The sequence below is a fragment of the Schistocerca piceifrons genome, chromosome X (genome assembly GCF_021461385.2).
Source record: "Schistocerca piceifrons isolate TAMUIC-IGC-003096 chromosome X, iqSchPice1.1, whole genome shotgun sequence".
In the NCBI taxonomy this organism is placed as follows: Eukaryota; Metazoa; Arthropoda; class Insecta; order Orthoptera; family Acrididae; genus Schistocerca; species Schistocerca piceifrons.
Window position 1 is genome coordinate 870,087,933 of NC_060149.1, and position 26,727 is coordinate 870,114,659.

The following is a 26,727-nucleotide window of genomic DNA, read 5'->3' on the forward strand; positions in this document are numbered from 1 at the left end:
AAATTGCATCGGGATTGAATGCTAAATTTCGTCTTCAGTACAAGAAGAGTGATTCTTCTAAGATTTTGTACTTTGAGGGGCTCCTGGGAGACCGGTTTTAGAATTCGATGTACCAGTTCAGGATTATTGTTTCCCTTGGACCCTCACACTGACCATGAAACACAGAAATTTCATCGGGATTGAATACAAAGGGCACACTGCTGACTTAAGTACAAGAAGCATGAACCTTCTAAGAGTTTGTGCTTTGAGCGGCTCCTGTGAGACCAGTATTACTTTCCGATGCATCTGTGCAGGTTTACTGTATCCCTTGGACTTTCACTTTGACCATGAACCTAGAAATTGCATCGGGATTGAATACAAAATGCACAATGCCGACTTAAGTACAAGATGAGTGAATCTACTAAGAGTTAGTGCTTTGAGCGGCACCTGGGAGACCAGTTCTACATTCCGATGCACCAGTGCAGGTTTACTGTTAATCTTGGACCTTCACATTGATCTTGATACATAGAAATTGCAACGGGATTGAGTACAAAAGGCACGATGCCGACTTAAGTTCAAGAAGAGTGAATATTCTAAGAGTTTGTGATTTGAGCGGCTCCTGGGAGACCAGTATTAGATTACGATGCGCCAGTGCATGTTTACGGTTTCCCTTGGACTTTCACATTGACCATGAAACACAAAAATTGCATTGTGATTGAATACAAAGCGCACAGTGCTGACTTCAGTACGAGAAGCACAAATCCTCTAAGAGCTTGTGCTTCGAGCGGCTCCTGTGAGACCAGTATTACTTTAGGATGCATCAGTGCCGGTTTACTGTATCCCTTGGACCTTCACATTGACCATGAAACATAGAAATTTCATCGGGATTGAATACAAAAGGCACAATGCCGACTTAAGTACAGGAAGAGTGAATCTTCAAAGAGTTTGTGCTTTGAGCGGCTCCTGGGAGACCTGTATTAGATTCCGATGCACCAGTGCAGGTTCACTGTATCTCTTGCACCTTCACATTGACTATGAAACACAGAAATTGCATCGGGATTGAATGCTAAATTTCGTCTCCAGGACAAGAAGAATGAATCTTCTAAGAGTTTGTGTTTTGAGCGGCTCCTGTGAGACCAGTATTACTTTCCGATGCATCAGTGCAGGTTTACTGTATCCCTTGCACTTTCACATTGACCATGATACACAGAAAGTGCATCGGGATAGAATTCAAAAGGCACAATGCTGAATTAAGTACAAGAAAGGTGTATCTTCTAAGAGTTTGTGCTTTGAGCGGCACCAGGAGACCAGAATTAGATTCCGATGCACCAGTGCAGGATAACTGTAATCCTTGGACGTTCATATTGACCATGAAGCACAGAAATTGCATCGGGAGTGAATATATTTGCACAATGCCGACTTAAGTACAAGATGAGTGAATCTACTAAGAGTTAGTGCTATGAACGGCTCCTGCGAGACCAGTACTAGATTCCGATTCACCACTCTTGGTTTACCGTATCCCTTGGCCCTTCACATTGACCATGAAACACAGAAATTGCATCGGGATTGAATACAAAAGGCACAATCCCGACTTAAGTACAAGCAGAGTGAATCTTCTAAGATTTTGTGCTTTGAGGGGCTCCTGGGAGACCGGTTTTAGAATTCGATGTACACGTTCAGGATAATTGTTTCCCTTGGACCCTCACATTGACCATGAAACGCAGAAATTTCATCGGGATTGAATACAAAGGGCACAGTGCTGACTTAAGTACAAGATGCATGAATCATCTAAGAGTTTGTGCTTTGAACGGCGCCTGGGAGGCCAGTATTAGATTCCGAAGCTCCTGTGCAGGATTACTGTATCCCTTGGATCTTCACATTGACCATGAAACTCAGAAATTGCGTCGGGATTGAATACAAAAGGCACAATGCCGACTTAAGCAGAAGAAGAGTGAATCTTCTAAAGGTTTGTGCTTTGAGCGGCTCCTGGGAGACCAGTATTAGATTCCGATGCACCAGTGCAGGTTTACTGTATCCTTTGGACCTTCACATTGACCATGAAACACAGAAATTGCATCGGGATTGAATACTAAAGGCACAATGCCGATTTATGTACAAGAAGAGTGAATCTTCTAAGCGTTTGCGCTTCGTGCCGCTTCAGGGGACCAGAATTAGATTCCGATGCACCAGTGCAGGTTTACTGTAATCCTTGAAACTACACATTGACCATGAAACACAGAAATTTCATCGGGATTGATTACACCAGGCACAATGCTGACATAAGTAAAAGAAGAATGAATCTTCTAAGAGTTTGTGTTTTGAGCGGCTCCTGGTTGACAAGAATTAGCTTCCGATGCACCAGTTTGGGTTTACTGTAACCCATGGACCTACACATCGAAGATGAGACACAGAAATTGCATCATAATTGAATACAAAAGGCACAATGCCGACTTAAGTACAAGAAGAGTGAATCTTCTAAGAGCTTGTACTTTGAGCGGCTCCTGGGAGACCAGTATTATATTCCGATGCACCTGTGCAGGTTTACTCTATCCCTTGGACCTTCACATTGACCACGAAACACAGAAATAACATCGGGATTGAATACACAATGCACAATGCCGACTTAAGTACAAAAAGTGTGAATCTCCTCAGAATTTTTGCTTTGAGTGGATCCTTGGAGGCCAGTATTAGATTCCGATGCATCAGTGCAGGTTTACTGTAACCCTTGGACCTTTACATTGACCATGAATCACATTAATTGCATCGGGATTAAAAACAAAATACACAATGCCGACTTAAGTACAAGAAGAGTGACTCTTCTAAGAGTTTGTGTTTTGAGCGGCTCCTGGCTGACCAGTATTACATTCCAATGCACCAGTGAAGGTTTACTGTATCGCTTGGACCTTCACATTGACCATGACACACAGAAATTGCATCGGCATTGAATACAAAAGGAAAATGCCGACTTAAGTACAAGAAGTGTGAAACTTTTAAGAGTTTGTGCTTTGATAGGCGCCTGGGAGACCACTACTAGATCTCGATGCAACAGTACATGTTTACTGTATCCGTTGGACTTTCACATTGACCATGAAACACTGAAATTGTGTCGGGACTAAATACTAGAAGACAATGCCGACTTAAGTACAAGAGGAGTGAATATTCTAAGAATTTGTGCATTTCAGCGGCTCCTAGGAGACCAGTTTTATATTCCGATGCACCAGTGCAGGTTTACCGTATCCCTCGGACATTCACACTGACCATGAAACACTGAAATTGCAGCGGGATTAAATACAAAATGCACAATCCCGCCTTAAGTACAAGCAGAGTGAATCTTCTAAGTGTTAGTGCTTTTGAGCGGCTCCTGGGAGACCAGTATTAAATTCCCATGCACCAGTGCAGGTTTGCTGTATCCCTTGGACTTTCACATTGACCATGAAACAATGAAATTGCATCGGGACTGAATACTAGAAGACAATGCCGACTTACGTACAAGAAAAGTGAATCTTCTAAGAATTTGTGTTTTGGGAGGCTCCTGGGACACCAGTTTTAGATTCCGATGCACTAGTGCAGGTTTACTGTATCCCTTGGACGTTCACTCTGACCATGAAACACAGAAATTACATCGGGATTGAATACAAAAAGCACAATCCTGACTTAAGTACAAGCAGATTGAATCCTCTAAGAGTTAGTGCTTTGAGCGGCTCCTGGGAGGCCAGTATTAGATTCCCAAGCACCAGCGCAGGTTTACTGTGACCCTTGGACCTTGACATTGACCATGAAACTCAGAAATTGCATCAGGATTGAATACAAAATGCACAATGCCGACTTAAATACAAGATGAGTAAATCTTGTAAGAGTTATTGCATTGAGCGGCACCTGGGAGACCTGTATTAGCTTCCGATGCCCCGGTGCAGGTTTACTGTATCCCTTTGATCTTCACATTGACCATGAAACACAGAAATTGCATCGGGATTGAATACAAAAGCACAATGCCGACTTAAGTACAAAAAGAGTGAATCTTCTAAAAGTTTGTGATTTCAGCGGCGCCTGGGAGACCAGTATTAGATTCCGATGCAACAGTGCGGGTTTACTGTATCCTTTGGACCTTCACATTGACCATGAAACACATAACTTGCATCGAGATTGAATACAAAAGGGACAATGCCGGCCTAGGTACAAGGAGAGTGAATCTTCTAAGAGTTTGAGATATGAGCTGCTCCTGGGAGACCAGTATTAGATTCCGATGCTCCAGTGCAGGTTTTCTATACCCCTTGCACCTTCATATTGACCATGAAATACAGAAGTTGAATCGGGATCGAATACAAAAGGCACAATTCCAAATTAAGTAGAAGGAGAGTGAATCTTCTAAGAGTTTGTGCTTCGAGCGGCTCCAGGAGACCGGTTTTAGAAACCGATGCACCAGTGAAGTTTTACTATACCCCTTGGACCTTCACATTGACCATGAAACACAGAAATTGCATCGGGAATGAATACAAAACGCACAATTCCAATTTAAGTACAAGAAGAGTGAATCTTCAAAGAATTTCGGCTTTGAGCGGCTCCTGGGAGACCAGTATTACATTCCGATGCACCAGTGCAAGTTTACTGTATCCCTTGGACCTTCCCATTGACCATGAAAAAAAGAAATTGCATCGGGATTAAATACAAATGCCACAATGCCGACCTAAGTACAAGAAGGGAGAATCTTCTAAGAGTTTTTGTTTTGAGCAGCTCCTGGGAAACCTAAATTAGATTCCGATGCACCAGTGCAGGTTTACTGTATCCCTTGCACCTTCCCATTGACTATGAAACACAGAAATTGCATCGGGATTGAATACAATTGGCTAAATGCCGTCTTCAGTACAAGAAGAGTGAATCTTCTAAGAGGTTGTACTTTGAGCTGCTCCTGGGAGACCGGTTATAGAATCCGATGAACCAGTTCAGATTTTCTGTTTCCCTTGGACCGTCACATTGACCATGAAACACAGATATTGCCATCGGGATTGAATACAAAGGGCACAGTGCTGGCTTAAGTACAAGAAGCATGATTCTTCTAAGAGCTTGTGTTTGAAGCGGCTCCTGTGAGACGAGTATTACTTTCCGATGCATCAGTGCAGGTTTACTGTATCCTTTGGACCTTCACATTGACCATGAAACACAGAAATTGCATCGGGACTGAATACAAAAAGCACAATGCCGAGTTAAGTTCAAGAAGAGTGAATCTTCTAAGACCTTGCGCTTCGACCCGCTCCAAGCGACCAGAATTAGATTCCGATGCACCAGTGCAGGTATACAGTATTCCTTGGACCTTCACATTGACCATGAAACACAGAAACTTCATCGGGATTGAATACAACATTCACAATGATGACTTAAGTAAAAGAAGAATGAATCTTCTAAGAGTTTGGGCTTTGAGCGGCTCCTGGTTGACCAGAATCAGCTTCCGATGCACCAGTGTGGGTTTACTGTAACCCTTGGACCTACACATTGACCATGAGACACAGAAATTGCATCGGGATTGAATACAAAAGGCACAATGCCGATTTATGTACAAGAAGAGTGAATCTTCTAAGCGTTTGCGCTTCGAGCCGCTTCAGGGGACCAGAATTAGATTCCGATGCACCAGTGCAGGTTTACTGTTATCCTTGAAACTACACATTGACCATGAAACACAGAAATTGCATCGGGATTGATTACACCTGGCACAATGCTGACATAAGTAAAAGAAGAATGAATCTTCTAAGAGTTTGTGTTTTGAGCGGCTCCTGGTTGACAAGAATTAGCTTCCGATGCACCAGTTTGGGTTTACTGTAACCCTTGGACCTACACATCGACCATGAGACACAGAAATTGAATCATAATTGAATACAAAAGGCACAATGCCGACTTAAGTACAAGAAGAGTGAATCTTCTAAGAGCTTGTACTTTGAGCGGCTCCTGGGAGACCAGTATTATATTCCGATGCACCTGTGCAGGTTTACTCTATCCCTTGGACCTTCACATTGACCACGAAACACAGAAATTGCATCGGGACTGAATACAAACGGCACAATGCCGACTTAAGTACAAGAAGAGTGAGTCTTCTAAGAGTTTGTACTTTTAGCGGCTCCTGAGGGACCAGTCTTAGATTCCCATGCACCAGTGCAGGTTTCCTGTATCCCTGGGACCTTCACATTGACCACGAAACTCAGAAATTGCATTGGGATTGAATACAAAAGGCACAATACCGTCTGAAGTACAACTAGAGTGAAACTTCTAAGAGTTTGTCATTTGAACTGCTCCTGGGAGACCAGTATTAGATTGCGATGTTTCAGTGCAGGTTTACTGTATCCCTTGGACCTTCACTTTAAACATGAAACACGGAAATTGCATCGGGATAAAATATAAAAGGCAAAATTCCTACTTAAGTAAAGGAAGAGTGAATCATCTAAGAGTTTGGGCTTTGAGCGGCTCCTGGTTGACCAGAATTAGCTTCCGATTCACCAGTTTGGGTTTACTGTAACCCTTGGACCTACACATTGACCATGAGACACAGAAATTCCATCGGGACTGAATACAAACGGCACAATGCCGACTTAAGTACAAGAAGAGTGAATCTTCTAAGAGTTTGTGCTTTGAGCGGCTCGTGGGGGATCAGTATTACATTCCGATGCATCAGTGCAGGTTTACTGTATCCCTTGGACCTTCACGTTGACCTTGAAACACAGAAATTGCATTGGGACCGAATACAAAAGGCACAATTCCGAATTAAATACAAGAAGAGTGAATCTTCTAAGATTTTGTGCTTTGAGCGGCTCCTGGGGGAGCGGCTCCTAGAGGACCAGTTTTATATTCCAATACTCCAGTGCAGGTTTACTGTATCCCTTGGACATTCACACTGACCATGAAACACAGAAATTGCATCGGGATTGAATACAAAATGCACAATCCCGACTTAAGTACAAGCTGAGTGAATCTTCTAAGAGTTAGTGCTTTGAGCGGCTCGTTGGGGATCAGTATTACATTCCGATGCATCAGTGCAGGGTTACTGTATCCCTTGCACCTTCCCATTGACTATGAAACACAGATATTGCATCGGGATTGAATACAATATGCTAAATGCCGTGTTCAGTGCAAGAAGAGTGAATCTTCTAATGGGTTGTGCTTTGAGCTGCTCCTGGGAGTCAGATTATAGAATCCGATGAACCAGTTCAGATTTCCTGTTTCCCTTGGACCTTCACATTGACCATGAAACACAGATATTTAAATCGGGATTGAATACAAAGGGCACAGTGCTGGCTTAAGTACAAGAAGCATGAATCTTCTAAGAGCTTGTGTTTGGAGCGGCTGCTGTGAGACGAGTATTACTTTCAGATGCATCAGTGCAGGTTTACTGTATCCTTTGGACCTTCACATTGACCGTGAAACACAGAACTTGCATCGGTATTGAATACAAAAGGCACAATGCCGACTTAAGTGCAAGAAGGGTGAATCTTCTAAGAGTCTGCGTTTCGACCCGCTCCAAGAGACCAGAATTAGATGCCGATGCACCAGTGCAGGTTTACTGTAATCCTTGGACCTTCACATTGACCATGAAACACAGATATTGCATCGAGATTGAATACAAAATGCACAATGCCGACTTAAGTACAAGAAGAGTGAATCTTCTAAGAGTTTGTACTTTTAGCGGCTCCTGGGAGACCAGAATTAGATTCCGATGCACCAGTGCAGGTTTCCTGTATCCCTTGGACCTTCACATTGTGCATGAAACACAGAAATTGCATCGGGATTAAATACAAAAGGCACAATTCCTACTTAAGTAAAGGAAGAGTGAATCTTGTAAGAGTTTATGCTTTGAGCAGCTCCTGGTTGACCAGAATTAGCTTCCGATTCACCAGTTTGGGTTTACTGTAACCCTTGGACCTACACTTTGACCATGAGACACAGAAATTGCATCGGGATTGAATACAAAAGGCACAATGCCGACTTAAGTACAAGAAGAGTGAATCTTCTAAGAGTTTGTACTTTGAGCGGCTCCTGGGAGACCAGTATTAGATTCCGATGCACCTGTGCAGGTTTACTCTATCCCTTGGACCTTCACATTGACCTTGAAACACATCAATTGCATTGGGATTGAATACAAAAGGCACAATGCCGACCTATGTACAAGCAGAGTGAATCTTCTAAGTGTTTGTGCTTTGCGCGGCTCCTGGGTGATCAGTACTAGACTTCGATGCAACAGTACAAGTTTACTGTATCCCTTGGACTTTAACACTGACCATGAAACAATGAAATTGCATCGGGAGTGAATACTAGAAGACAATGCCGACGTAAGTACAAGAAGAGTGAATCTTCTAAGAATTTGTGTCTTGGGAAGCTCCGGGGACACCAGGATTAGATTTCGATGCACCAGTGCAGGTTTACTGTATCTATTGGACGTTCACACTGACCATGAAACACATATATTACATCGGGATTGAATACAAAATGCACAATCCTGACTTAAGTACAAGCAGAGTGAATCCTCTAAGAGTTAGTGCTTTGAGCGACTCCTGGGAGACCAGTATTAGATTCCCAAGCACCTGTGCAGGTTTACTGTGACCCTTGTACGTTGACATTGACCATGAAACACAGAAATTGCATCGGGACTGAATACAAAATGCACAATGCCGACTTAAGTACAAGATGAGTAAATCTTGTAAGAGTTAATGCTTTGAGCGGCGCCTAGGAGACTAGTATTAGATTCCGATGCACCAGTGCGGGTTTACTGTATCCCTTTGATCTTCACATTGAGCATGAAACACTGAAATTGCTTGGGGATTGGATACAAAATGCACAATGCCGACTTATGTACAAGAGGAGTGATTCTTCTAAAAAATTGTGCTTTGAGCGGCGCCTGGGAGACCAGTATTAGATTCCGATGCAACAGTGCGGGTTTACTGTATCCTTTGGATCTTAACATTGTCCATGAAACACAGAACTTGCATCGAGATTGAATACAAAAGGGACAATGCCGACATAGGTACAAGGAGAGTGAATCTTCTAAGAGTTTGAGATTTGAGCTGCTCCAGGGAGACCAGAATTAGACTCCGACGCACCTGTGAATTTTTGCTGTATCCCTTGGACTTTCACATTGAGTATGAAACTCAGAAATTGCATCGGGATTGAATACAAAAAGCACAATACCGTCTGCAGTACATGTAGAGTGAATCTTCTAAGAGTTTGTCCTTTGAACGGCTCCTGGGAGACCAGAAATAGCTTCCGATGCACCAGTCTGGGTTTACTGTAACCCCTGGACCTACACATTGACCAAGAGACACAGATATTGCATCGGGATTGAATACAAAATGCACAATGCCGACATAAGTACACGAAGAGTGAGTCTTCTAAGAGTTTGTGCTTTGCGCGGCTCCTGGGAGACCAGTACTAGATTTCGATGCAACAGTAGAGGTTTCCTGTAACCCATGGAGTATCACATTGACCATGAAACACTGAAATTGCATCGGGACTGAATACTAGAAGGCAATGCCGACTTAAGTACAAGAAGACCGAATCTTCTAAGAGACTGTGCTCTGAGCGGCTCCTGGGAGACCAGTACTAGATTTCGATACAACAATACAAGTTTACAGTATCCCTTGGACTTTCACGTTGACCATGAAACACTGAAATTGCATTGGGACTGAATACTAGAAGACAATTCCGACTTAAGTACAAGAAGAGTGAATCATCTAAGCATTTGTGCATTTGAGCGGCTCCTGGGAGACCAGTATTAGATTCTGATGCACCAGTGCAGGTTTACTGTGTCCCTTGGACATTCACACAGACCCTGAAACACAGAAATTGCATCGGGATTGAATACAAAATGCACAATCCCGACTTAAGTACAAACAGAGTGAATCTTCAAAGAGTTAGTGCATTGAGCGGCCCCTGGGAGACCAGTATTAGATTCCCATGCACCAGTGCAGGTTTACTGTAACCCTTGGTCCTTGACATTTAACATGAGGCACAGAAATTGAATCGGGATTAAATACAAAATTCACAATGCCGACTCAAGTACAAGCATGCTGAATCTTCTAAGAGTTTGTGATTTGAGCGGCTCCTGGGAGACCAGAATTAGATTCCGATGCACCAGTGCAGGTTTACTGTATCCATTGGACCTTCACATTGACAATGAAATACAGAGATTACTTCGGGATTGAATACAAATTTCAAATGCCGACTTAAGTACAAGAAGAGTGAATATTCTAAGAGTTTGTGCCTCGAGCGGCTAAAGGAGACCAGAATTAGATTCCGATGCACCAGTGCAGGTTCACTGTATCCCTTGGATCTTCACATTGACCATGAAACACAGAAATTGCATCGGGATTGAATACAAAACGCACAATGCCGACATAAGTACACGAAGAGTGAATCTTCTAAGGGTTTGTGCTTTGACCGGCTCCTGGGAGACCAGAATTAGATTCCGATGCCCCAGTGAATTTTTACTGTATCCTATGGACCTTCACATTGCCTACGAAACACAGAAATTGCTACGGGATTTAATACAATATGCTAAATGCCGTCTTCAGTACAAGAAGAGTGAATCTTCTAAGATGTTGTGCTAAGAGCGGCTCCTGGGAGCCCGATTTTAGAATCCGATGCATCAGTTCAGGTTCCCTGTTTCCCTTGGACCTTCACATTGACCATGAAACTCAGAAATTGCACAATGCCGACTTAAGTAAAGAAGAGTGTATCTTCTAAGAGTTTTTTCTTTGAGCGGCTCCTGGGAGACCTGTATTAGATTCCGATGCACCAGTGCAGGTTTACTGCATCCCTTGCACCTTCACATTGACTATGAAGCAGAGAAATTGCATCGGGATTGAATACAAAATTCAGAATGCCGGCTTATGTACAAGAAGAGTGAATCTTCTTAGAGTTTGTGCTTTGAGAATCTCCTGGGAGACCAGTATTAGATTCCGATGCACCAGTGCAAGTTTACTGTATTCTTGCACCTTCACATTGACCACGAAACACAGAAATTGCATCAAGATTGAATACAAATGGCACAATGCAGACTTAAGTACAAGAAGAGTGAAATTACTAAGAGTCTGTGTTGTGAACGGCTCTTTGGAGAGCAGTATTACATTCCGACACACCAGTGCAGGTTTACTGTATCCCTTGGACCTTCACATTGACCATGAAACACAGAAATTGCTTCGGAATTCAATACAAAAGGCACAATTCCGAGTTAAGTAAAAGAAGAGTGAAACTTCTAAGAGTTTGTGCTTTGAGCGGCTCGTGGGAGACCGGTTTTAGAATTCGAAGCACCAGTGCAGGTTTCCTGTATCCCTTGGTCCTTCACATTGACCATGAAACACCGAAATTGCGTCGAGATTGAATACAAATGACACAATGCCAACTTAGTTACAAGAAGAGTGAATGTTGTAAGAGTCTGTCCTGTGAACGGCTCCTGGGAGACCAGTATTAGATTCCGATGCACCAGTGCAGATTTACTGTACCCCTTGACCTTCACGTCAATCATGAAACACAGAAATTGCGTCTGGATCGAATACAAAAGGCACACAACCGACTTAAGTACAAGAAGAGTGAATCTTCTAAGAGTTTGTGGTTTGAGCGGCTCCTGGGAGACTGGTTCTAGAATCCGATGCACCAGTGCATGTTTCCTGTATCCCTTGGCCCTTCACACTGAACGTGAAACACAGATATTGCATCGGGATTGTATACAAAAGGCACAATGCCGACTTAAGTACAAGAAGAATGAATCTTCTAAGAGTTTGTGCTTTGAGCGTCTCCCGGGAGACCATAATTAGATTCCGATGCACCAGTGAAGGTTTACGGTAACCCTTGGACTTTCACATTGACCATGATACACAGAAATTGCATCGGGATTTAATACAAAATGCACAATGCCGACTTAAGTACAAGAAGAGTGAATCCTTTAAGAGTTTGTCCTTTGGACGGCTCCTGGCAGACCAGTATTAGATTCCGATGCTCCAGTGCAGGTTTACTATACCCCTTCGACCTACACATTGACCATGAAACACAGAAATTGCATCGGGATATAATACAAAAGGCACAATTCCGACTTAAGTACAAGAAGAGTGAATCTTCTAAGAGTTTGTGCTTCGAGCAGCTCCTGGGAGCCCAGTATTAGATTCCGATGCTCCAGTGAAGGTTTACTACACCCCTTGGCCCTTCACATTGACCATGAAACACAGAAATTGCATCGGGAATGAATACAAAACGCACAATTCCAACTTAAGTACAAGAAGAGTGAATCTTCTAAGAATTTGGGCTTTGAGCGGCTCCTGGGAGATCAGTATTAGATTCCGATGCGCCAGTGCAAGTTTACTGTATCCCTTGGACCTTCACATTGACCATGAAACACAGAAATTGCATCGGGTTTGAATACAAAGTGCAGAATGCCGAATTTTACATCACATACTGAGCACCAATTACACGGAATCGCACTAAAAATGGAAAATCGCCGAACAATGCGCATTGCAGCCAACGGCCAGGCCGGCGACAGCGCAGGCGTGGAGTCTACACCGGGAGCTGCGGCCGCTCCTCCCGGGATCGCTCACATCGCCGCACTCTTGAAGGCTGAGGTGAGTCCCGCGCTGCAGGCTGAGACGCTCGGGCTCGTTGTTCAAACCATCACTGATGCTGTCACTGCAGCAGTGACGGATAAAATAGAGAAAACTCTGGAGGCAAATGCGAGCGAGATCAGTGCCCTGGACACATCGTTAAAAGCAAGTGAGGAGAAAGTGCGACTGCTCGAACAGAAATTGATCGAGAAGACGGACGAGCTCGAACAATATAAGAGACGCAATAATCTCAGGCTGTTAGGTATTCCGGAGAGCAGCAGAGAGAACACAGATGAACCTGTGATAAACCTTGTCCAAGAAAAGCTAAGCGTGCAGGTGACTCTGAGTGACATTGACAGAAGTCATAGAGTGGGTCGTAGGTCGCCAGGTTCTACAAAACCAAGACCTATAATAGTGAAATTTATGTCGTATAGGAAGAGATCTGAAATCTTCAGAGCAAAGAAGAATCTCGCGAAGTCGGGTCTGACAGTACTCGAGGATCTGACCTCTGAAAGACTAAACATTTTGAAGAGCGTGATTTCGAAATTTGGGCTACATAACGTATGGACAAATGACGGCAGGATAATGGTTAAGACCGAAAACGGAAAGAAAACAATTTGCAGTGTTAATCAACTCGAAAGCCTGTGCTTTAGAAGCTAAATCATGTCTAATCTTGCTGCCACTAAACTGTATGTTTATATTGTTTACACTGTCAACCATATCGTAACTAATGTATTGTCAAATTGTTCGTTTCTCTAAATAACTATTTTTTTATCTCTAATTATTTTTTCTCGTGTAATATTTGTTATTATTTGCATTATCAACTTTTCGTTTCTCCACATAACTATTTTCATTTTTAATTGTTTTTCTCATGAAATTTTGTTAATTATTGCATGAGGTAGTCTCACTTCCATCCTTAATTAGCAACCCACCATCATACTTTAGTTGTTATACTCATAAGTGCAATTAATATCACACTCTGTCATAACGTGCAGATACTCCCGTTGTATTTAGCTTAATTCCTACCCCTGCCAGCCCACGGCTACTTCCATAACCGTTGCAGACCTCGCTGACCTTGGTCGCAGATCCCGTTGTCTCCCCGGGGACCTACCCCCTCCCCCTCTCGGCCGCTTTCACTGCACAGAACTTGGAGGACACTCCCTCACCCGCCTCTCCTTCACACGCCTTCCGCATTCCTCATGCCAGACCCTCTTATCACCGCCAACCACGACCCGCAAACATCGGTCGGCAGCCTCCTCGGGCAATCAACACCCGAACGCACCAAGCTGCATATTGCACATGCAAATGTCCAGTCTCTGCCAGCTCACTTCGACGAGTTCAAATATATATTTCAAACTGTTGATATACACGTAATACTTTTGTCAGAGACTTGGCTCAAACCAAGTATTCCTACAACTTCCGTAAACCAAGATGGCTGTATCTTTCTCAGGCACGACAGATGCAACAGACGAGGGGGCGGAGTAGGGGCGTACATACGCTCTGATTTGTCACCTACAGTACTACACACATCCGACAACAATGTAGATAAACAAGTGGAATATATGTTCATAGAGATCAAATCACTTAACAGAAAGTGCTTAATACGTGTCCTTTACAAACCTCCTAAAGTAGGTGGGTTCGCCTGCTTCGAAACTGCCCTCTCTAGTCTCGAATCGTCATATGAACATGTAATTATAGCTGGTGACACAAACATTAATTTTCTGTGCAATAGTCCTCAAATATGACGCTACTTCAGCTGGCACCTACTCATCACACGACTATCAGTCACACTTTCATAGATATATTCGCAACGAAATCTCCGAACAGAATAATCCGCACCTCTCAAATATCTGCGCCTGGCATGTCTGCCCATGACATCATTTCCATGACGTATTCACTAGAATGCCCTAGAAAGAAACAAAAACTGTCTACATACCGAGACCTCAAACGCACAAATTTGCCTGAACTCGAAACTGAGGCACAAGAAATAGTTTGGGGGATGACCTCTACTCCCCTCATGGACATAAACGACAAACTCCACGATTTCACTAACAAAATTACTCAACTATATGACAAATATGCTCCAATCAAGACCAGAAAAGTAAAAAGGCAACCTGCACCTTGGCTGACTGATGAACTAAACCAGCTCATGAATCTCAGAGATGCTGCACATCGAGCATACAAGATACACCCTACACCTGAAAATCACGCTGTATACAAGCAGAAACGAAACAAAGTCAGTCAAGCGGTGAGAAACGCTAAGCTCAGACATGCCCGTACATTAGCTGACAATAGATGTAGACCAGCTGTCCCGTGGAAAAATCTCCGTAGTCTCGGTTTAGGCAAAATAAAAGTTGCAGAAAATCCCATGGTCCCAGCTGAAGAACTAAACCGATTCTTCACATTACCTGCAACCAAAATTGATCCGCAAAAAAAACAGAGAATCATTGATTACTTCATTGGGATGAACGACTGTAGCAAAGAAAAATTCTATCTACAGCACGTCACTTGCAGTACTGTCAAGAAAGCCATTATGCTGATTAGATCAGCATCTACTGGACATGATGGTATCACTATCCAGATGGTAAAACTTATTATTGACCAACTACTGCCCTCTATAACAGACATTTTCAACGATTGATTAATCACAAGTGTTTTCCCTGAGGCCTGGAAACTGGGACAAATTAAGCCACTGCCTAAAAAGGACATGGCCACAGCAGCCTCTGACTACCGCCCCATCTGCCTTCTTCCTGCACTATCAAAGGCCTTAGAATATATAGTTCATGACCAGCTCACCAACTACCTAACTACTAACAACCTACTAGACGAATACCAATCAGGTTTCCGTAAACATCGAAGCACAACATCCGCTCTGATAAAGGTGACAGATGACCTGAAACTTGCCATGGACAGACAAGAAGCGACTATCATTTGCTTCTTAGATTTCAGCAAATCATTTGATACTGTCGACTTCGACATCTTACTAGCCAAACTTAGCGGTCTAAATTTCTCACCAAGCGCAATGCAATGGTTTCGCTCATGCATGACGTCTCGTCAGCAACGCGTCCTGTCTGGGGATGTAAAATCACAATGGCGGAAGGTAGTGTCAGGCGTTCCCCAAGGCTCAGTATTAGGTCCTATACTCTTCTCTCTTTATGTCAATGATGTGTCATCGGTCCTGACCTATTGCAAATACCATATGTATGCTGATGACCTTCAGTTGTATCTAAGTGCGAAACCAAGCAATCTCAAGAAAGCTATTGAAAATTTCAATACCGACCTCGATGCACTGTCAAAATGGACACAGGACATAGGTCTAAAACTAAACCCATCTAAAACCCAAGCGGTACTTGTTGGTCACTCTAAGCTCATTAGCCCAAAACATCGGAAATCCGTACCACCTTTTTTCCTAAATGGAACAAATATTAACTTCTCGCCCTCAGCAAAGAGTTTGGGAGTAATAATAGATTAAAATCCAAATTAGACAGAGCACGTAACTGCAGTGTGCAAAAGAGCATCGGCATCCCTTCATGTCCTTAAAAAATATAAAAAACTCTTCCCTTTCGATCTGAAAATGAAATTAGTACAAACGCTTATACTCCCAATCATTGACTACAGCGATATTATCCTACAAGGCCTCTCTCAGGAAAATTCCCGACGTCTAGAACTGGTCACGAATGCCTGCGTCCGATATATCTGTGACGTTCGACTTTTTGATCACATTTCACCAGCATATGCAAAATTGTCCTGGCTACGTGCAGACAAACGCAGAGATTTCCATACACTCTGTCTCATCTACTGCCTTATAAATGTACACTGTCCCTCATATCTCTCCTCGTCCCTAACACTCATGTCGGAACAACATAACAGAAACACACGTTCCCATCATAATAAACTCCTCTCCGTTCCACTGCATCGCTCAGTCACCTTCTCCAAGTCCTTTACAGTAGCGAGAACCCGACTCTGGAATAACCTCCCTCGTTATGTTAGAGAACTTAAAAACATGACCGGCTTCAAAAAACAGTTAATGACGTATCTACTTAAGCAACAGTAATGCCTTCCTCTGTACATGAGTGCACTTCACCTCATTACTTCCCTCTCTCCCCCTCCTTAAACCTCCCTTACCCAAAACTCGCTATACTAGTAAACATCTACTTTACACACCAAAATATTAATGTACATCTGCACAAACCTTCATTACTATTGCCAATCTTTCTCATGTTTGTCATTATTATTTGATTTTTTCTTACTGTTATTATTATTGCTTTCACCATAATCTGTATGTATAGCACCTGATGTAAAAATACTGCCAGCATTTACTTTATTAGGTCTTAGTCATATTTATCATTATTATTTGATTTTTAGTTTTACTGTTATTGTTATTGCTTTTATCATAATCTGTATGTATAGCAACTGTTGTGAAAATACTTCCGCATTTACTTTATTAGGTCTTAGTCACTACTCTTTATTCAAATTGTCACTAGAGTGAGCTAATTTTCTGATTTAAACTATGTTCATGATGTAACTCTGATGTGTGAAATGCTGCATGTGCGGAACACTGGTTCGATGTAAGACAGGGACTGATTGCGCTAATCTGATCAGGTTAAATAAATAAATATATAAATAAGTACAAAAAGAGTGAATCTTCTAAGACTTTTTTATTTGAGCGGCTCCTAGGAGACCAGTATTAGATTCCGATGCACCAGTGCAGGTTTACTGTATCCCTTGGACCTTCAAATTGACCATGAAACACAGAAATAGGATTAGGATTGAATACCAAAGGCACATTTCCGACTTAAGCACAAGAAGAGTGAATCTTCTAAGAGTTTGTGCTTCGAGCGGCTCCTGGGAGACAAGTATTACATTCCCATGCATCAGTGCAGGTTAACAGTATCCCTTGGACCTTCACATTGACCATGAAACACAGAAATTGCATCGGGATTGAATACGAAAGGCACAATGCCGACTTAAGTACAAGATGAGTGATTCTTCTAAGAGTTTGTCCTTTGAACGGCTCCTGGGAGACCCGTATTAGGTGAATCCTCTAAGAGTTTGTGCTTTGAACTTCTCCTGGGAGACCATCATTCGATTCCGATTGACCAGTGTTGGTTAACTGTATAACTTGGATCTTCATATTGACCATGAAACACAGAAATTGCATCGGGATTGTATTCAAAAGGCACAATGGCGACTTAAGTACAAGAAGAGTGAATCTTCTATGAGTTTGTCCTTTGAACGGCCCCTGGGAGACCAGTATTAGATTCCGATGCACAAGTGCAGGTTTACTGTATCTCTTGGACCTCCACATTGAACATGAGACACAGAAATTGCATCGGGATTGAATACAAAAGGCACAATGCCGACTTAGGTACAAGAAGAGTGAATCTTCTAAGAGTCTGTGCTGTGAACGGCTCCTGGGAGACCAGTATTAGATTCCGTTGCACCAGTGCAGGTTTACTGTATCCCTTGGACCTTCATATTGACCACGAAACACAGAAATAGCAACGGGATTGAATACAAAAGACAGAATGCCGACTTAAGTACAAGAAGAGTCAGTCTTCTAATAGTTTGAGCTTCGAGCGGCTCCTGGGAGACCAGTATTACACTCCGATGCATTAGTGCAGGTTTACTGTATCCCTTGGACCTTCACATTGACCATGAAACACAGAAATTTAATCGGGATTGAATACAAAATCCACAATGCCGACTTAAGTACAAGAAGAGTGAATCTTCTAAGAATTTGTCTTTTGAACGGCTCCTGGGAGACCAACATTAGATTCTGATGGACCAGTGCTGGTTTACAGTATCCCTTGGATCTTCACATTGACCATGAAACTCAGAAATTGCATCGGGATTGAATACAAAAGGCACAATGCCGACTTAACTACAAGAAGAGAGAATATTCTAAGAAGTTTTGCCTTGTGCGGCTCCTGGGACACCAGTGCTAGATTTCGATGCATCAGTGCAGGTTTACTGTATCCCTTGGACCCTCACATTGACCATGAAACAGAGAAATTGCATCGGGATTGAAAATAAAAGCCACAATGCCGTCTTAAGTACAAAGAGCGTGAATCTTCTAAGACTTTGTGCTTTTGAGTGGCACCTGGGAGACCAGGTTTCGATTCCGATTCACCAGCGCAGGTTTACTGTATCCCTTGGACATTCACATTGACCATGAAACACTGATATTGCATCGGGATTGAATACAAAAGGCACAATGCCGACTTAAGTGCAAGAGGAGTGAATCTTCTAAGAGTTAGTGACTTGTGCGGCTCCTGGGAGACCAGTATTAGATTCCAATGCACCAGTGCAGGTTTACTGTAACCCTTGGACTCTCACATTGACCACGGAAGACAGAAATTGCATCGGAATCTAATACAAAAATCACAAGGCCGACTTAAGTACAAGAAGAGTGAATCCTCTAAGAGTTTGTGCTTTGAGCGGTTGCTGGGTGACCAGTATTAGATTCCGATGCACCAGCGCAGGTTCACTGTATTCCATGGACCTTCACATTGACCATGAGACACAGAAATCGCATCGGGATTGAATACAAAAGGCACAATGCAGACTTAAGTAAAAGAAGAGTGAATCTTTCAAGAGTTTGTCCTTTGGAAGGCTCCTGGGACACCAGTATGGGATTCCGATGCATCAGTGCAGGTTTACTGCATCCCTTGGACCTTACATTGACCAATAAAGACAGTTATTGCATCGGGATTGAAGGCAAAAGGCACAGTGCCGACTTAAGTCCAAGAAGAGTGAATCTTCTAAGAGTTTGTGCTTTGAGCGGTTGCTGGGTGACCAGTATTAGATTCCGATGCACCAGCGCAGGCTCACTGTATACCTTGGACCTTCACATTGACCATGAAACACAGAATTTGCATCGGGATTGAATACAAAAAGCTCAATGCCGACTGAAGTACAAGAAGAGTGAATCTTCTAAGAGTTTGTGCTTTGAGCGGTTGCTGGGTGACCAGTATTAGATTCCGATGCACCAGCGCAGGTTTACTGTATACCTTGGACCTTCACATTGACCATGAAACACAGAATTTGCATCGGGATTGAATACAAAACGAACAATGCCGACTGAAGTACATGTAGAGTGAATCTTCAAAGAGTTTGTGCTTTGAGCGGCTCCTGGGAGACCAGTATTAGATTCCGATGCACCAGTGCAAAGTTACTGTATCCCTTGGACCTTCACAATGACCATGAAACTAGAAATTGCAACGGGATTGAATACAAAAGGCAGAATGCCGACTGAAGTACAATAAGAGTGAGTCTTCTAAAAGTTTGTGCTTTGAGCGGCTCCTGGGAGACCAGTATTAGATTCCGATGCACCAGTGCTTTTTTACTGTATCTCTTGGACCTTCACATAGACCTATGAAACACAGAAATTGCATCGGGATTGAATACAAGAGGCACAATGCCGACTTAAGTACAACAAGAGTGAATCTTCTAAAAGTTTGTGCTTTGAGCGGCTCCTGGGAGACCAGTATTATACTCCGATGCACCAGTGCAATTTTATAGTATCCCTTGGACCTTCACATTGACAATGAACCACAGGAGGTGCATCGGGATTGAATACAAAAGGCACAATGCCCACTTAAGTACAAGAAGAGTGAATCTTCTAAGGGTTTGTGCTTTGAGCGGCTCCTGGGAAACCAGTATTGGATTCCGATGCACCAGTGGAGGTTTACTGTATCCCTTGGACTTCACATTGACCATGAAACACAGAAATAGCATCGGGATTTTATACAAAAGGCACAATGCCGTTTTAAGTTTAAGAAGAGTGAATGTTCTAAGAGTTTGTGCTTTGAGCAGCTCCTGGGAGACCAGTGTTAGATTCCGATGCACCAGTGCTGGCTTACTGTATCTCTTGGACCATCACATTGACCATGAAACACAGAACGTGGAGCGGGATCGAATACAAATCCACAATGCTGTCTTAAGTACAAGAAGAGTGAATCCTCTAAGAGTATGTGCTTTGAGCGCCTCCTGGGAGACCAGTATTAGATTACGATGCAACGGTGCTGGTTTACTGTATCCCTTGGACCTTCACATTGACCACGAAACAATTTACTTGCGTCGGGATTGAATACAAAATGCACAATGCGGACTTAAGTACAAGAAGAGTGAAGCTTCTGAGGGTTTGTGCTTTGAGCGGCTCCTGGGAGACCCGTATTAGATTGAAACGCACCAGTGCAGGTTTACTGCATCCCTTGGAATTTAACATTGACCAAGATACGTAGAAATTGCATCGGGATTGAATACAAATTCAACAGTGCCGACTTAAGTACAAGATGACTGAATCGTCTCAGTATTTGTGGTTTGAGCGGCTCCAGGGAGACCAGTATTAGATTCCGATGCACCAGTGCAGGTTTACTGTATCCCTTGGACCTTTACATTGACCATGGAACACCTAAATTGCATCGGGATTGAATACGAAATGCACAATGCCGACTTAAGTACAAGAGGAATGAATCTTCTAAGAGTTTGTGCTTTGAGCGTCTCCTGGGAGACCAGTATTAGATTCCGATGCACCAGTGCAGGTTTACTGTATCTGTTTGACTGTCACATTGACCATGAGAGCAACTGGCAGGAAACACGATGACTCTCTCTAATTAGTCAATGCCTCGTCATCAGCGAGAATCGCATCAACGGATTCAAGAAACCCCTTGGCGAGAGTAGCGATATTTCTTTAAAAATACACAACTAGTGGCTTATCGCTTCAGGCAGACTGGCCACGGTATTTAAATAGTGTGTGTTTGTGTGATCAACTGGCAGGAATCACTATGACTCTAATGAGGTAGCCAATGCTCGTATCCAGCAAATCACATCATCAACCTCAAGAACCCTGGCAAGAGTAACGATGTTCCTCTTAAGATAAACAGCTCCTGGCTTATCTCTTCGGGCGGACTGGCTACAGTATCAAAAAATGTGTATTTGGGTGAGCAGCTGGCTGGAATCATTATGACACTCTTAAGGTAGCCAATGCCTCGTCAACAGTAGAATCACATCCTCAAAGTCAATAAACCCCTGGCTAGAGAAACGATGTTTCTCTTAAGATACACAACTAGTGGCGTATCGCTTCAGGGAGACTGGTCACAATATCTAAAAAATGTGTAGTAGTGCGAGCAACTAACAGGAATCACTGAGACTGTCTTAAGGTAGCCAATGCCTGGTCACCAGGAGAGTCACATCTTCAAAGTCAGGAAACCCCTGGCAAGAGTAACGATGTTTCACTTAAGATACACAACTTGTGGCGTATCTACAAAATGTGTATTTGTGTGAGCAACTGGCATGAATCACTATGACTCCCTTAAGGTACCCAATGCCTCGTCACCAAAATAATCATATCAGCAAAGTCGAAGAAATCCCGGCGGCAGCAGCTATGACTCTTCTAAGATCCACAAATAGAAACATATCGCATCTAGCAGATTGGCCCCAGACAGCAAGAAGTGTGAGCAAAATGCTGGAGCAACAATTCCTCTCTTAAGGATGAATACCCTCGTCACCATTTGTATCACATCTTCAAAGTGAAGAAACCACTGGCAAGAGTAACGATATTTTTTCTTAAGATACACAACTAGTGGCGTATCGCTTCGGATAGACGTGCCACAGTACCTAAAAAATGTGTATTTGGGTGAGCAAGTAACAGGAATCACTAAGACTATCAATTTCTCGTCAGGAGAGGAATCACATCAGCAACTTTAAGAAACCCATGGCAAGAGTAACAATGTTTCTCCTAAGACAGACAACTAGTGGCGTATCGTTTTAGGCTGACTGGCCACCGTATCTAAAAAAAGTGGATTTGGGTGAACAACTGGCAGGAATAACTATGACTCTCTTATGGTAGCCAATGCATCTTCAACAGTGAAATCACATCATCAAAGTCAAGAAACCCCTGGCATGAGTAACTATATTTCTCTTAAGATACACAACTAGTGACGTATCGCTTCCAGCAGACTGGCCACAGTATCTATAAAATGTGTATTTGGGTGAGCAACTAACAGGAACAATCATGACTCCCCTAAGGTAGCCAAAGGCTCGTCACCAGCGAGAAACACACCAGCTACATCAAGAAACTCCTGGCAAGAGTAACAATGTTTGTCTAGAGATAGACAACTAGTGGCGTATTGCTTCAGCCAGACTGGCCACAGTATCTAAAAAATTTGTATCTGTTTGAGCAAATCGCGGGAATCACTATGACTCTCTTAAGGTAACCAATGCCTCGTCACCAGTAGAATCACATCAGCACCTACAAGAAACCCATGGCAAAAGTATTGATGTTCCCCTTAGGATAAACAGCTAATGTCGTATCTCTTCGGCCAGACTGGCCACTGTATCTAAGAAATGTGTGATAGGGTGAGCAACTAACAGGAATCACTAAGCCTCATCACCAGGGAGGATCACACCAGAGACCGCAAAAAACGCCTGGCAAGAGTAAAATTGTTTCTCTAAAGATACACAACAAGTTTCGTATCGCTTCAGGCAGGCTGGCCTAACTATCTAAAAAATGTGTATTTGGAAGAGCAACTGGCAGAAATCACTATGACTCTGTTAAGGTAGCCAATGCATCGTCACCAGTAGAGTCACATCAGCAACTTCCAGAAACTACTAGCAAGAGTAACAATGTTTCTCTGAATATTAACTACTAGTGGCGTATCGTTTAGGCAGACTGACCCAGTTTTTAAAGAACGAGTATTTGGGTGAGCAACTGGAGGAAACACTATCACACTCTTAAGGTAGCCAAAGCCTCGTCACCAGTAGCATCACATCTTCAAAGTTAAGAAACCCCTGGCAAGAGAAACGATGTTTCTCTTTAGATACACAACTAGTCACGTATCGCTTCGAGCAGACTGCCCACAGTATCTAAGAGATGTGTATTTGGGTGACCAACTGTCAGGAATCACTATGACTCTCTTAAGGTAGCCTGTGCCTCGACACCACTAGAATCACATCTGCAAAGTCAAGAAAGCCCTGAAAAGAGTAGCGATGTTTCTCATAAGATACACAACTAGTGGCGTATAGCTTCAGAAAGTCTGGCCACAGTATCTAGAAGATGTAAATTTGGGTGAGCAACTGGCAGGAATCACTAACACTCTCTTAAGGTAACGAATGTCTCGTCAACAGTAGAATCATATCAGCAACTTCGAGAAAACCCTGGCAAGGGTAACAATTTTTCTCTTCAGATAAACATCTAGTGGCGTATTAATTCGCACAAACTGGACACAGTATCTAAAAAATGTGGATTAGGATAGGAACTAGCACGAATCACTATGACTGTCTTAAGGTAGCCAATGCCTCGTCACCAGTTGAATCACATCTTCAAACTCAAGAGACCCCTGGCAATAGTAACAATGTTTCTCTTTAGATACACAACTAGTCGCGTATTGCTTCAAGCAGACGGGCCACAGTATCTAAATGTTGTGTATTTGGGTGACCAACTGCCAGGAATTATTATGACTCTCTTACGGTAGCCCGTGCCTCGTCACCACTAGAATCACATCTGCAAAGTCAAGAATGCCCTGACAAGGGTAGCGATGTTTCTCATAAGATACACAACTAGTGGCGTATAGCTTCAGGAAGTCTGGCCACAGTATCTAAAGGATGTGTATTTGGGTGAGCATTTGGCAGGAATCACTAACACTCTCTTAAGGTAACCAATGCCTCGTCAACAGTAGAATCAGATCAGCAACTTAAGGAAACTCCTTGCAAGAGTAACAATGTTTCTCTTAAGATAAACAACTAGTGGCGTATCGCTTCAGGCAGACTGGCCACAGTATCTAAGAAATAGGTATTTGGGTTAACAACTGGCAGGAATCACTATGCCTCTCTTAAGGTAGCCAATGCATCGTCACCAGTAGAATCACACCTTCAAAGTACGTTAAACCCTGGCAAGAGTACAGATGTTTCTCTTAAAATACACAACTAGTGGCGTATCGCATCAGGCAGACTGGCCACTGTATCTAAGAAATGTGTATTTGGGTGAGCCACTGGCAGGAAACATTATGACTCTCTTAAGCAAGAAAGTGCCTCATCAACCGCAGATTCACGTCTGCAACTTCAAGGAACACCTGGAAACAGTAACGATGTTCCTCTTAAGATACCCTACAAGAGGCGTATCGCTTCAGGCGGACTGGCTACAGTATCTAAAAGATGTATATTTGGGTGAGCAAATGGTAGGAATCACTACGACTCACTTAAGATAGATAATGCCTCCTCACCACTAGAATCTCATCACCAACTTTGAGAAACACCTGGCATGAAAAACGATCTTTCTCTTAAGATAAACATCTGGTGGCGTATCTCATCGGGCAGACTGGCCACAGTATCTAAAAAATTTGTATTTGGATGAGGAACTGGCAGGACATACTATGAGTCTCTTAAAGTAGCCAATGCCTCGTCACCAGTAGAATCAAATCAGCAACTTCAAGAAGTAACGATATTTCTCTTAAGATACACAACTAGTGGTGTAGCGCTTCAGGCAGACTTGCCACAGTATCTAAAAAATGTGTATTGAGTGAGCAACTAGCAGGAATGGCTATGACTCTCTTAAGATAGCCAATGCCTCGTCAATAGTGGTATCACAGCTGAGACTTCTAGACACCCCTAGCTAGAGTAATGATGTTTCTCTTCAGATAAATGACTAGGGGCGAATCGCCTCGGGCAGGCTGGCAACGGTATATATAAAATGTGTATTTACCTGAGCAACTGGCTGGAATCACTATGACTCTCTTAAGATAGCCAATGCCTCGCCACCAGTAGAATCACATCAGCAACTTCAAGAAACCCCTGGCCAGAGTATCGATGTTTCTCTTAAGATTAACAACTAGTGGCCTATTGCTTCGGGCAGGCTGGAACCGTATCTAAAAATGGTGTGTTTGAAGGAGCAACTATATCAGGTATCTCTGTGACTATCTTAAGGAAGCCATTGCCTCGTCACCACTAGAACAACATCAACAACTTCAAGAAACCACTGGATAAAATAACAATGTTTCCCTTAAGACATACAACTAGTGGCGTATTGAGCAACTGGCAGGGATAATATGACTCTCCTAAGGTAGCCAATGCCTCGTCATCAGTTGAATCACTTGAAGAACTTCAAGAAACCCTGGCAAGGTAACGATGTTACTCTTAGGATTATCAACTAGTGGCGTACCGCTTCGAGCAGACTGGCCACAGTATCTATAAAATTTAAAACTGGATGAAGAACTGGCAGGAATCATTATGACACTCTTAACGTTGCCAATGCCTCGTCACCAATAGAATCACATCTTCAAAGTCAAGGATCCCCTGGCAAGTGTACGGATGTTTCTCTTATTATAAGCAACTATTGGAATTTCGGTTTGGGCAGTGTCTAAAAAATGTGTATTTAGTCGAGCAAATGGCAGGAATCACTATGACTCTCTTAAGGTAGCCAATGCCTCGTCAACAGTAGAATCACATAAGCAACTTCTAGAGACCCTAGGCAAGAGAATCGATGTTTCTCTTAAGATAAACAACTAGTGGCGTATCTCATCGGGCAGACTGGCCACAGTATCTAAAAAATTTGTATTTTGATTAGCACCTGGCAGGAATAACTATGACACTCTTAACATAGCCAATGCTTCGTCACCATTACAATCATATCATGAAATACAATAAACCCCTGGCAAGAGTAACAATGTTTCTCATAAGATTAACAACTAGTGGTGTATCGCTTCTCGCAGACTGCTCACAGTATATTAAAATCTGTGTTTAGGTGAGCAACTGACAGGAATCACAATGACACTCTTAAGGTAGCCAATGCCTCGTCAACAGTAGAATGACGTCATCAACGTCAAGTAACTCCTGGCAAGAGTAACGATGTTTCTCTTAAGATAAGCAACTAGTAGCTTATCTCTTTGGGCAGACTGGTCACAGTATCTACAAAATTTGTAATTAGATGAGCAACTGGCAGGAATAACTAAGACTCACTTATGGTAGCCAATGCCTCGTCACTAGTAGAATCACATCAGCAACTTCAAGAAACCCCTAGCAAGAGTAACGATGTTTCTCTAAAGATACACAACTAGTGGCATATCGCTTCTGGCAGACTGGCCAAAGTATCTAAAAATTGTGTATTTGGAACAAAAACTGGCATGAATCACTATGACTCTCTTAGGGTAGCCAATGCCACTTCGCCGTCAGAATCACATCAGGA